The following is a 15101-nucleotide window of genomic DNA, read 5'->3' as shown; positions in this document are numbered from 1 at the left end:
AGGGCGAATGAGTGTGCACTCTCGACTAGGCCTGCGGATGAGAATACATTCACGATTGGGGCCATACTCTAATAGTCAACATGAGCAACCTTCCAGGCAAAGTGTTCATTCACATTTAGGCAAGGAGCATTCTCCATTTCACATTGGAGTAGGCAGCATGAATGACGAAGAGAAAGAGTCACTTAGTCCGGCTCAAGCTTAACCAGTAGCCTGCGAAGAATTCCCTCGTCTGTTAAGAACGAACCACATGCACCGTAACTGCAGTATAGATGAGCCAATCACGTAGAAAAGTAGCCTAGACTAGTAGGTTAAGATCGGGGGAAGCTGAGAGCTCCGTTACCCCAACAAGGCAAATTCAGGAAGAAGTAAAAAGGCTCATGACAGAGTGATTGTGTGATTGCTAATGCAACAAGGTCACTAACAAGGCATTACGATCGGACATAACCAACATAAGCAGGTTACTCTTCATGGACGAGATCGAGTAGGCAGAGCCTCCATGCAAGTTTAGCATGCCACATTTTATATCCTTCAAAGGGGATGGAGACCCGGAGAGACACCTAAAGCACTACCGAAGCGCAATGATCCTCTATCGAAACAACAATGATCTCATGTGCAAGATATTCCCCACCACTCTATAATGTGAGGCGCAAGATTGGTTCTACACCCTACCCCCACAATCTATTCGGAGTTTCGATGAATTTTCTTTAGTTTTCACCAAAGAATATTCATCCTATTGCTCGATCAAGAAAAAGTCCTACCACTTGTTCAACGTCAAGAAGAACCAAATGAGTTATTTCGCGAATATGTGAAGAGATTCAAAGCAGAGAAGGCAAAGATAGTCAGATGTAACGACTCGATAACTAGAGCAACCTCCTAGAAATGACTCCCAGCATACCCCTTGCTGTTCGGAGAATTGATCATGAAAGAAGATCTAACTTTGGCAGACTCTTTCACTCTCGCAGAGAAGCATGCACTTTGGGACGGCACATTCAAGGCAAATTCAAGCGATCTTGAATATGAAGTCCCCCATTACTTTGAAGGAGATTCAAGGTCTAACTGAACGAGTAACCGCATCTGAAGCAGTAATAAGCTCTACCCTCATACGAGAAGAGTTGGAGGCCCAATTACTTGTATTCCACAGTTCAAAAGCTCTCATTAGTACGGAAACCAGCTACCAGAAATTTACAAGCTAACTTTGGTGATAGTTGTTACAACTTGGAAGCTCAAGTTATACCTTTAGATGCACGCAGTCATCCTCATGACATACTATTTTGCCTAATCGAAACGCGCGATGCTAAAGGCACAGACAGTGGCAGTGTAAAGTTTTTTGACAAACGCAACAACGCGGCTTAAAGGGTAAGCCAAAGGCAGACGAACACTAGAAGGACACTTGAAAACAAGTTTTGTCCTCGTCACCCCAAAATATTTTACATAGGAGCAACATGTACCGGTAAGTTGAGCAACACCTTCTGCTATGCGTTACACAGCCCCAGTCGACCTTTGCTCTATAATTCAACTATAGAGCAACCCGATACCAGCAGTTGAGCATCTCTTGCAACGTGTAACATGGCCCCAACTTCACGGCTCCCTATCGCACCTTCACACCTAGCCTAGGAGACACAATAAAGTGACCCAACGACACTCCGGAGGCAGCTGAGCGCACCCTAGCCACTCTAGCATTTGCAGGTCGACGGCGCATCCAACTACAAAGGCTCAGAAGCAGGTGTGGTCTTTGTCACCCCAGACGGTTCGATGCTTGAGCAAGCGATTACTCTAGGCTTTAAAGCATCCAACAACGAAGCAAAGTACGAAGCCCTACTAGCAGGCCTCCGAATGGTAAAAAACTTGGCAATGAAAAAGCTTGCAATTCATTTCGATTCCCAGCTAATCACCTGGCAAACTATTGGGGAGTACACGGCAAAACATCAAAGGATGGCGCAATACTTAGAGAAAGTACGCAAGCAACTTGAGGCATTTCAGACTTACACCCTCACTCAAGTTCTACGGCAGACAATGCCCACGCGGACGCACTAGTTAGCTTAGGCTCCGCCTTCGACCACCAGCTTAAACGCTTTATCCCGGGGGAATATCTAGACAAGCTAAGCATAGAAATGAAACCGGCAGCCAAAGTGTCACAGCTTAGTACAACTCCAAACTGGCAAAGTTCTATTATAGACTACATAGTTAATGGCACACTCTCCACGGAAAGGTTAGAGTCTAGAAAGCTTCAAATAAAGGTAGCACGCTACTACATGTGGAACGACATTCTCACCCGAAGATCTTACATTGGACCACATCTCGGCTACCTAGTGTCTCCCAACGGCGAAAAGGTTCTAAGCTCAATGCACGAAGGAATTTTGTGGAAATCACTCCGGAGGTCGATCCTTAGTGCAAAAGGCTCTTAATGTAGGCTACTACTGGCCTACCATGCATCAAGGCGCTAAGAAATTAGTGTTAAAGTGCGACCGCTGCCAACGCTACAAGCCGGTACCAGCACTGCCTGCCAGCGAGCTACACCCATAGATGAGTCCTTGGCCATTCATTCAGTGGGCAATCGACTTGGTAGGGCCAATGCCGCTTGCTACTAGGGGCAGAAACATGTTGATCGTGATAACCGATTACTTCGCCAAATGGGTAGAAGCAGAGTCCATGCCAACCATGATTTAGGTGAACATAGAGCGCTTCATATGGAGGAACATTATTTGCCCATTTGGCATCCTCAATCCATCGTCACCGTTAGCGGCCTGCAATTCGTAGGTAAAGATTTGGCGAAGTTATTCCAAAAGTATGACATCAAGTAACATATGTCCACACCAAGATATCCTTAAGGTAGTGGGCAAGCCGAAGTATCCAACAAGACGATTCTCAACTGCCTCAAGAAATAGCTCTCCGACAAGAAGGGAAAGTGGCCAGACGAACTCCCCGGATGTTTATGAGCATATCACATGACTAAATGATGAGCCATTGGTAAGACTCATTTTCTTTGGCATGTGGTTCAGAAGTAATCATTCATCCTAAATGTCATCGTCCTAAGTATTAGCACTCTACTGCCAAGCATTAAGCAAAACAATAAGGAGATAGCCACAAGCTTAGATCTAACAGAGGAGAAGCGCAAACAGACCATTACTCGCATCGCAACCTACCAGCAGCAGCTCCTTTCCAGCCACAACAAAAGGGCCAAGATCTGGCAGTTCTAACCCGGAGATCTAGTCCTAAGAAAAACCTTCATCACTGCCCATAGAGAAGGCTAAAAAAAGATGGATCCCATCTGGGAAAGTCCGTAAACGATCAACAAAGTAGGTGGCAAGGGTAGTTACACCCTCACCACCATGAACGACAAAGAGATTGAAAAGCAGTGGAACGCTTGCAATATGAGGAAGTACCATGTGTGACCTCCTGCCACATGAAAGCCCGAAGACTCAAGCAGCTCGATGAGCACCACCTCGCAAGCCGAAGACTATCCAGTTGTTACACAGTTCCTACCTTACAGCTAAGTTCTTGTTCATTTCACTTGTTTTTCAATGAGGAATTTAGAAGTAAGCTACAACTTGGGCCGGCTGCATGCTTACAACAACTGATCACTCATGCATTTCAAAAGAAGATCGCGCCCTTCTTAGGGACTTATCGTAGGAATTACGCCCCCGAGGGACCAACCATGCTCTCTAGTGTGAAAGGATAAACTAATTGTTCTCAAGTGCAAGAGGGTAAACTAATTCTCGGACACCCATATGGGTCTGCTTTCTAAGGTGGGAGGATAAACTTACACTCTGAATATCCAGACATGGATGAGCCGGGTTGCCCTGGTATAACTAGGTGCACAATGGCTTGAGTCATAATTCTTAGAAGTAGCCACAATGGTCCTTTTCAAGGCTTAGCTAACTGAAAGATTTTGGGTCTCATAGCCTAATCTGTGGGCAACTGGGCCTCAGAGACGGAGAAGGCACATTGCGTAGTATAGTAGATTACCTACGATTTTCTGGAAGACTGTCTACGGCTTACCATTTGAACAGTAAAGCCGCGTTAAATTTATACAACTGCATATTCTTGTGAAAGGTTAAACAGGCTAGCGTGCATATATAAAGCTTTATCCACTGCCGACATGCTATGTAGTCGATAAGCTTCACCTCCGCCAAGCGCGGAACGACCTACACCAAGTCTTAAAGTGTTGTGATACTTGCTACGCAACCTACAGAATTGGGGAAAACCAAGGTTAACAGCAAGGTCACGCAGACTTGTCTGCTTCTGTAAGTAAGGCGTCCGGCTGCTGACCTTATGGCTAACAACTTTACAAAGTTCTAAACCAGCACCTATAACCGTATAGGCTATGCGAACCTGTTTGCTTATAGAAAAGCAGCACGCCTGCCACTGGTTTATAAAGTCTAAGGTTAAGGCATGAATTAAAGAAGCGAGGATGGAGAAAAGCAAAGGAAACAAGTTTATTAAATTTTCTAGCAAAATTTATAAACGACTAGCAAAGGCCAAAGAAGTTTAAACAAAACAAGAGCAACAAGGAAAACAAAGAAAATCCTAAAGGCTACCTAGAAGACTACCCTTTAGCAGTTTGGACATCTCACGACTACACGATTGCCACACCTTTAGCAGCCTCTCAGTATCAGCATCATTCGGCACTTCTCCCCCAGCTGCTCCAGCTTGGGCATCAACCTCTCCGACTACTTCATTAATCGATGCCTCAAAGGTAAAGGCAAGCAAGCATTCTGGAGAAATAGAGAAGGTTTCGAAGTCTTCCTAGCATACTCGAAGTCAGGTGGCCTATCAAAGAGATGATCTACATAACCTATCTTGTAAAAATCGGCCTGACTCTGAACAAGCGAAGCCTCGAGCCCAGCCTTCTCACTTTTCAACTACTCGTTCTCCTCAAGCAGACCAACACGGATGCGCTGCAGCTCATCCACTTATTTCTTCAAACTTTCGTTGATCTTCAGCTCACTTTGGAGTTCCAGCACTTGGGGTTCAAGTCTATCAACAACATTCTTAAAGTGGATCACTTGGTTATAAGCAGCAATCAACTCTTTATGCTTTGCATAAGAAGCGGAACGAAGCTCAGAAATGGCACGCTTAAGATCTTGAATCTGAGGTATGCAACATCCGATCTCCTTCTCTGCACTTTCATACTTAACTTGGATCGTGTCAAGCCTAGTCTTCAAGTCAACGATCTCTTGGTGAGCAGTCTCAAGCTACAGAGAAGTGGGGGCATAGATAGACCCCTTCAAAGCAACGAGCTCAGATTTCGGCAGAAGAATAAGCTTTGGCTGCCACAGCCTTTGCCACCTCCTTGGCAGTTTTCATATCCTTTTGGTCAAGGAGCATAGACTCGGCTGCCAGAATAGCCGTTTTCTGCATCATGGAAAGTAGGGTAGTCTTCCTATACTCGGTCGTATACTTCGCAAAGGAACTTAGGCAAACAACCCCTCTAAAGCCATCAACAAACCTGGCACAAGCGTCCATGTCTTCAAGCAGACCTAGCTTAAAAAACGCACAAATCTTAACAGCCTCCCTATAAGTAGGCTTACTAGATTTCTTACAGCTACCCACGCGAGCAGTCTCCTCCTTCCCAGCAGGCGAATTAATCTCAGTAGCAGTGGGAGTGGGCCTTGGTGCCACTTTAGCAGCAGAGTCCATTGATAGGATTAAAAGCACAACATAAAGTAGCATACAAATGTCCTATTGATTTTCCTCATTAACACTAAGATTTGTTAATTGTGGCATATGAAAATAAGGGTCTTTCCCGCAGAAGATTATTTTATTTAACTACTTAAAATGTCACAAAAACTGGGTTACTGTCCCTACTGACCAGCCACCGAAAAATAATTATTAGACCAACTTACACTTATCTAAAGTCCACGAAATTTTATATGTAGATACTAGACACACAGAGCTACACTCACACAAGACAAACAAATTTTGAATTAAATTGAACAAAAATAGGACAAAAACAAATTTTAAATAGTTCACAAATTAAGAAAAACGAGTTAGGGGAATTGCTATCCCCCACGAAATAATCATGCAAACATGTTATGTTCCATTCAAATGCCTTTTATTTCCAGATGAAGATGCTCAAGTTGGCTTAATGTTAGAACTCAACCTATTACTCTTTCTTATGTACTATGTTGAGAGAATGGCGTTTTCAACTTAACTTATTCCCTAGCATGCAATCTAGAATGGCATGTTCATAGATTTAACAGGTAGAAATCATTAAGAACGAAAAAAGTATAAGTCATCATAAGGCATCGTAAGTACTAGCGTTGTCTTACTTATGCTAGAAATTGGTTCACATGTTAATTGCAATTAACAAGTGCTACTCTAGAACATATGTAGGTCCTCATTCGACAAGGGCAGGCATACACATATTCATAGCATTAGAATCCTAGATATGCTTACTAAGTATACATCTGTAGAAAACACATAAAGAATTCATCAATGAGACAAGTAGTGAACCAATTTTCATCCATTCATAAAAGAATTCAAATGAAATGTCATAACAAACTTGCAATCATATTTGGGGCTTCAAGATAGCCCCTAACTACTAAAAATTTAGTTACACATAATTCTCAAATTAAACCAAAATATAGACATGAGTTTGAGAAGATAAAACCGAAAGAAGAGAATGCCAAGATTTCCTCCTTTCTCCTCTATTGCTTTTCGTCAGCTCCCCTTTTGTTTTCCCTTTTTATTTTGTTTTATCCTCCCTTGCCGCTGCAACCTGCAGCCTTTTTTTTTATTTTTTATTTTTTAATTTTTTTAACTTGCTGCCCCATTTTCTTCTCCTTAACTCACCCATTAGTAGCCATTTAGTGATGACAATAAGTAAGAGAAAATGGTAAAACAATTGTAACTCTTTAGGTAGCCTTTATGCCAATTACTCCCTCTTAATCCTCATCTTTAATTCCATTTCCTCTGATATTTGAATAGGTGTCAGCTGGCTTGTTCTTGGCTGCATCAGTTTTGGCTGCTAGATTTATTGGGTTTATTGATTTCATTGCAATTACAAATTGCTCATCCCCTTGTGAACCTTTCAGTGTTAAAATGGCCATAACTTCTTCTAGAAAAATGATATTAACAATCCGCGAAATGCTCCAGAAAATAGACATCCGTAGATTTCCAAATATGTAAGGCTCATTCTCTAATTCATTTTGAGCTGTTCACAACTTGCTGATCTGCACATGCAGTTTTGACGAATTTGTTACTTAAAATCCCACTTGTGCTATTTTTCTTTTCTTTGCTTGACAAATCCTACAAAACACAAAAACAAAGTAAATAGCTAAAAAATATAAGGAACTAACTAAGAAAAGACAAGTGAATTTGATGTAAAATATATATAAATATGAGCTTATCAAAATCCCCATACTTAGGTTTTGCTAGTCCTTGAGCAAAACAAAGAAAACATGAAAACGTAGTAACATGAAAAACATTAGCTTCCCCCTATGTGACCCTCTTAGAATTTCATTCAAGAGAACAAATCATCAAGTATCTTAGCTAGCACCAAACAAGCTAATCCAAGCTCATCTTACTTGTTAAAATGTTAGCAGTAACCTTTTAATCATCCTTGAAGTGTAGTGTGTGTAATAGCTATGCTAATGTAATTTCAAGTTTTTTTAAAACACCACATGCAAACTAGTGACCTTCTCACGGAACATACACTCAATCACACATATGTTTAGAAGGCTATACTGATGCAAATTGATTTCCACTAATATAGAATCCAAATCAACTGGAGGATATGTCTTCACAATGGGAGGAGGAGCAGTATCCTAGAAATCCTCTAAACAAACATTAATTGCGTGTTCCACCATGGAATCTGAATTCATTGCCTTAGAGATAGCTGCAAGAAGCAGAATGGGTTCGAATTTTTTTAGAGGATATACTCATATGACCTAAACCTATGATGGCTATATGCCTTCATTGTGACTGCATGGCTGCCATTGCAAAAGCAAAGAATAAAGTGTATAATGAAAAGTCATGACATGTAAGACGCAAGCACAATAGCTTTAAGAATTTTCTCTCTGATGGAATCATTTCCATTGATTTTGTTAAATTGAAGGAAAATATAGTAGATCCGTTTACCAAAGGTGTGCCAAGAGAGCAAGTAAAATATTCATCGAGGGGAATGGGGCTAAAGCCAATTGAATGAATTAGTTTGATGGAAACCTAACCTAAATGATTGGAAATCCCTTGGACTAGGTTCAATAGGCAAACTAGTTGGATATAATTCAAATTGACGAATAGACCTTACTTCATTCCTAAGGTAGTTTTGTGTATTGTTTGCTGGAGTGTTAGGATATTCATATTTAATAATACTAATATCTTATTTACAAGAGGAGTATAGGAAAATGACTCTTAATTAGTATTACCTATATGGGAGTAAATGTGGGGTCGCATTTATGAGAATGAGATGGCTTAATTTCTCTAAAGTTCCCATGAATTTGAGATTTGTTCAGGATCAAATTGAACACAACCGTAAGAACTTAACAAGTGTTAAGAATTGATGTGTGTGAAGCTTATTGTTTTAGATTACTAAAAATGGTGAACAATTCAAGATGTAATATTCACTACGTCACTATGTAAGATTGGTAAGCTCTCACTAAGGAAGGTTCAAGTCCAAAAGACACCTATCCTAATGCATATCATTTCGATGAACTCTCTCTCCTATTATTATATATATATTTTTAGACAAAACTGCATTAATTTTTTTAATTCAAAATGTGGGGTATTGTTGGAGTTTTGAATGGAAAAAACCATGAGTTTGTTTTAATTCGCATTGATGGACTGGTTTTTGTAGATTCAAATTATAAGTCTTACACCATTAGACTTAGCATAATGAATTAAGTATAGATTAAAAGAGTTTGATATGTACTAGGATGCAACCCCTAATTAGAGCAATTAAGATAAGGGCTTGGGCCCAAATTAATCCAATCCTTTAGAGCAATTAAGATAAAGGCTTGGGCCTAAAATTAATCCAATCTTTATATATATATATATATATATATATGTGTGTGTGTGTGTGTGTGTATTCAGATAACTATGAGTTTTGAATTAAAAACAAACGTTGCAACTGAAATGATTAGTTATCAATCAAACGACACAACTATAAAAGGTAGTTGTTCATTCTCGTCCAAAAGGTGTGAAGAAGTCTATAAATTTACCATCTCGTTCCATTTAGAAAATCAACTTTTTCACGACTCAGTTTTCATATAACTCTAATATTTGGGAGAGAAACACTTAGTACGTTCAATAGAATCAAATCCCTAGTGCAAGGACTTTGATTGTGATAGTTGAACTTGGTGACAAAAGCCTACAAAAACTACTGCACAAGTTTAGAGGCCAAATTTTTGTCTATAAGGACATTGGAACCTTGCAAGCCTCTATCATCCATTTGTTAGTAAATTCTTGCTCGTTTAATATTTTTCATTTTCATTTGCATTGTCCTTATTATTATTGTTATTATTAATTTGTAATTTGTAAATACTGTTATCAATAAATCATATTTTCTGTTTTGTTTACAACATATATTCTGACCAATTATATCTCTATTATTGATGGACAAATTTGTTTGGAAAACTCTCTGTCCCAAATGTTTGAAGAAATTTAGACACCTCTTTTTTGTGTCCTTGGTTCTTGTCATTCTTTCTTAACAATAACTTAGGGATTGGGTGGGAAAAATAAAACTATTTTAAGAACCCATATCTTGAGTATTGATGGCTTAAGTTGTTCAGAGAGAACGACACAAGAACCAAGGAATTGGAAAAAAGGAGCCTCTAGAGGTATGGTGGCTTGTGTTGTGTCGTCATTTCAGATTCCCAACCAAATGAGAATCATTATAAGATATAATGGATCTCCTTGAATTCATTCATCACGTTCTTAACATGGATAACGAGGGGCTGCAGAACCTTGTAGATCCTCCAATGATGGATTTCAGGGTAGGGAATACATCAAAAGGGGAACATGTTTTCAATATTGATAGCATCTCCCGCTGAAGCAATTGTAGTAGCTCCACCACCTATTGATGACAATCTTACCTGTATTTAATACAATTGCTGTCTCGACTGTCAGCCTGTGATTGTGTTAAATAGATATGTTCACATGAATTATATCTAATCATCAGATGATGATTGCATTACTATATGTAAGTATTGTAGTCAATCCCTACATTTAGGACTTGAAGCAACAATTTAAAACTTATTAGTCCTAGTAATTTTTTTATTGGGGGAAAGAAGAAATAGACAATACCTCAACTTATATGTTGAAGAATTTAAAGATCAACATCTATAAATAACGAGTTTGATATCAAACTATTGCTTGACTCTATCCAACACTGATACGTAATATTGTTTTATAAAAACTGAATTGTTTATTCTAAAAATAAAAGCAAAAAAGTTTTGTACTTTTTCTCCTTCCTTTTATATAAAGGGAAGTGATTTTCACACTCTTTTTAGTTGAATATCAAAATACGCAATGAACTAACTAAATACAATACTTTATTAAACAAAAAATGGGAAATTGCCAAAAAGGGTACGAAAACCGAAGAGATAACATCTTTAGCAAAACTTGTTATTCTACAAGTTACAAAACATCTATATATAGTGGAAACTAAAGCAAAGCCTAATACTTAATAGGCAACAAAGCCTAATGCTAGGCCCATAAGAAAACTAAAACAATAATAATAGTAAACTAATCTTCTAACACCCTCATCAAACTCATGGTGGTTGATACGTAGATTATACGCACACAAACTAAACCCTATTTGTGACAATTGTAGTAATGATGTAAGTAGGGATCGTTCTAACCGGGGATTAACTAGGGGTGCTAAACACTTGATTCAAATAAATAAAACTAATTTTTATAACACTTAACTTACTTAACAAGAACTCAAAACAAGTACACAAGACTTCAAATACTTGAAAACACAAAAATAAAACAAATATGAATGATTAAGACTTAATAAAAGATGGGGGGGGGGGGGATTGTGTTTGGACGAGATTAAATTAAATGGACAAATTGTAATTAAAGGCAAAACGTAAATATGAATGTGATGAAAATATGGATGATGGAATAGCCAAGGGGTTCTTCTCCACACATGTTACACTTGCATACAAGATTGATTCTCAGTTGGTCTTTCGATAAATTATGAAACTCAACACTCCGGGTTAATTAGGTCCGCTTAAATTAACCGTCAAGTTCTCCTTAAGTTAATGAATTGGATGGGTTAGCGCAACGCAATTCACCACATTCTCCAAAAGTCCTTTACGTGAAAAGCACAATAAAGATACAATCAAAGATCATTAAGCATTATGAAAACTATAAGTGTTGACGAGGCATTCGTTACTATGATAAGCATGAAACTCGTGCCAAGAATTCATTTAACGCGATTGTTTATAAGCAACCTCCACTACTTGTGAATATAAGTTCATAACGATTAGGTGAAATTCACTTATATTCTAGCGTCATATTCATGCATGAAAATTAAGCGCACATTCTTAATAAACATTCATAAATAAGTTATCAATCAAACGGTTAAACAAATTGAATCCACAACTTATAAAATTCCAACGAAAGTTAATCAATTCATATTGCAAATATAAACATAGTTTCGAATCACCCCCTAGCTAAAGGGGGTTTAGTTCCTCATAACTTTGAAATCAAAGAAACCCCTAAACATTCCAACAACTCAAACGTGAATTGTATGAACGTTTAGGCACTCTTCTCTTCCATTCTCATACGTACAAAACAAAGAGAATTAAATTTAAACTTTGAAATCAAAGAAACACCTAAACATTCCAACAACTCAAACTTGAATTGTATGAACGTTTAGGCACTCTTTTCTTCCTCGTTGTTGTAGCACAAGGTCTAAGGTGAGCTTTGGGGATTATGTGAAGTGTTTTGGAGGGATGGGAAGTGGTTGGATAGTGGCTGCAATGGAGGAGAAAAACTGCACAGAAATGGAAGGGGATTTGCGGCACAAGGGTTGTGTTTGTGTTGTGAATGGAAAATGAGATGATATTGAATGAATGAATGCAATGGTATTTATAGGAGTAATGGAGGGAACATGACAGCTAGGAGGTGGGTGGAAATGTGGCTGCAAGTTTGGTGAATGATTATGAGTGAATGCATGTGAATGTGGCTAGGTTGGAAAGCTGGAAATCTGAAAATGCAAATGGGAATGCTGAAATGCAAAGGTGGCCACGGTTTTGAGTGTGTTTTGTGTTGGAAATGCATGTGAATGTTGTTTGTGTGAAGTGTGTGTGGGTTAAAGAGTGAATGGTGGTGTAATGATGAAGTGTGATGGCTGAAAATGTCAAGGGAAATGCATGTGATTGCACGGCAAAGAATTTCAGGATGCATGTGTGTTGGTGTGTTGTGTGATTGTTTTGTGGTTGAATGATTAAGTGGCTGAATTAAAGAATGGGAGTGCATGTGGCTTAGGTGGTGTAATGATGAAGTGGGAATTGAAAGAATGTGGTTGGAAAGTGGAAGGGAAGGCACGGCACAAAGGGGGAAGTGTTGGAAATGCATGTGATGCATGCCAATGTTGTCTTTTGGTGCATGTGTGTGTTGAATGGTGTCCTTTAATTATGCACGGTTTAGGGCTGTTAAGGGGAGAGAAATGGGAGTGAATGTGGCTTAATGATGAAGGGGGAAAGCTTGGAAAGCATGTGGCAAGGTTGGTTGCATGATGATGATGCATGTGAGTTGAAATGCATATGTTTAAATGGTTGAAATGTGTAGATGATTATGAGTATGATAAGTGATAAGTGAATGATGTATTAAGTGATAAATGAATGATATGTTAAGTGATAAATGAATGATATGTGGTGAGTGATAAGTGAATGGAAGTGATAAGTGATAAGTGAATGGAAGTGATAAGTGAATGGTTTGATAAGTGAATGATATGATAAGTGAATGCTTATAATAAGTGAATGATATGATAAGTGAATGATATGATAAGTGAATGCTTTAAGTGTTTAAAATAGGGAACAAATCCCTTCCTTGCATGGCAAGGAAGGGAGACACAAGGAAACACACGACAATGTCCTAAGGTTGCAAGGAATGTTGTTTTTGTGTTCTAAAATGCGTAGGAGTCTTCAATGATGCTTAAACATGAGGTCTTTTAGGATTTAACTTTCCTACTTCTAGTCTTTAATTTCGTCCATCCTCTTGGCTCCAAGCATATGATATCCATTCCAATCTCTAATTTGCTCCAAAAGGCTCCAAAAGGCATCATTTTGCATACCTTGCCCTTAGAACCTGAAAACACACAAAAGAAGCATAAAGGACTAAAATAACTAGAGAAACATAACGTAAATGCACGAGAACAAGCCATTTAAGTCGCATGAATATGCTCCTATCAAATACCCCCACACTTATCTTTTGCTAGTCCTCGAGCAAAACAGAAAGAAAAACAAAACAAAACCAAACGAAACAAAACAAGTAAAACACAACCTAAACCTTCCAACAACCGTCTTAGGGATTTCCAATGCACATGACACGTTAAAAATCATCATTCCCACAGATTTTAGTCATCTTCACACTTAAGTACATTCTTAATCATAGTCACCATATACTAGTTCACAATTAAGCATTTAAAACCATGTTTTGAATGTAGTAACATGCCTTAGAGAATTTGCTCAATTCCTTACAAGATATGCACTCGATTTTCACTCAGATTTTCTAACTACACACCCTAATCTAGTCATATGTGAGAAGATTGATGTAAACATGAAAACGAACACTCACATATATGTATCACAAAGAACGTAATTTCTGGAGTTAATAAGCATGTTTAGATATGATCTCATGAATGGAATGCTACTACTTAGATGCGAGAACCAGTGACACCATATGCTCATACCAAGTTCAAACTCCACAAATTGAAACACATAACACTCAAGATAGAAGTCAAGGGTTGTAACGGGGCTAGGGTATTGGCTAACAATGAAAGGTGAAGGATAAACAAACATTCTTAAAGCAATAGTGAGCAAAGTATTGAATCAGGCACTTAGAATTCCCTTAAGAACGCAGAAGTCAACTTTGAACACCCAAGGGAAAGTCACACAAAACTTAGGGCCATATTCACTTTTTGGACCCTTTCTTCAATCTCTCATTCTTTCATTTTTTTTTTCAAGCTCTCTTTTTTTTCTTTCTATCTTTCTTTTCTTTTGAATCTCAAACATACTTAAGAACAAGCATTCCTTCCCCCACACTCATTTTCTTGCATAATGTAACTCAAAAGGAATTCATTTAAGTCATGCTCACTATCTTTTAAGAACAAGGGTGTGGATTGTCCTAAACTAGGCTAGGTGAGGAAAATATGGGTAAACAAAGAATAGAGGCTAAACAAGGCTCAACAGGGTTAAAACTTACAACAAATACGAAATATGGGAAGTGAGGCTATTTGGCTATGGTGGCAACTACACAACTTCATCTTGATATATGTTATGCAAATCAATAACATGTTTTGAATGAAATGGGCATGAGTTCTAGCATTTGGAACTATATGATGAAACGCCTTCTAAGTAGTAACCAAGCAAAGAATAATGAGATCATGCAACGACTTTAGAAAACAAGAAATCACAGATTATACTCTCCAAAGAACGTTATAGGCTCAAGTCTCTCAGGGTTGTAGCGTTTGTTTGAGTTCCTTCCTTCAAGCATGTTACATAACTAATTTTTTCTTTTATGATTGCATGTGAAGTCATACATTATAACCATAACCAAGCATATACTAAGAGTAAATCAAACTTTTCTCCATGTTTATAACTCTTTTTAACAGTCATGCAATTAGAAACCAAATCTTTATCATTGTGTTGGAAGGTGACCTACGACACAAAAACACAAAAACGACTCAAAACACTCTTTTTAGGTTTTTCAAAACATGTTTTTCAAATTTTTATGTGATTTTCGAAGTTATAAAACAAAACACACTAAAACAGTTTAAAAACACCTTAAAACAGCAAGGAACAACATTTGAATTTAAGGGTGATCAAATCCCACGAATTTGCATTAACAACATTAGTTACCCCCCCACACTTAAATCAAACATTGTCCTCAATGTTTCAAGCATAGATTCACACAAAACATAAGTAAAC

This window comes from Pyrus communis, chromosome 12 (assembly GCF_963583255.1).
Source record: "Pyrus communis chromosome 12, drPyrComm1.1, whole genome shotgun sequence".
NCBI classification, from domain to species: Eukaryota; Viridiplantae; Streptophyta; class Magnoliopsida; order Rosales; family Rosaceae; genus Pyrus; species Pyrus communis.
Note: the sequence above shows the minus strand (reverse complement) of the source record.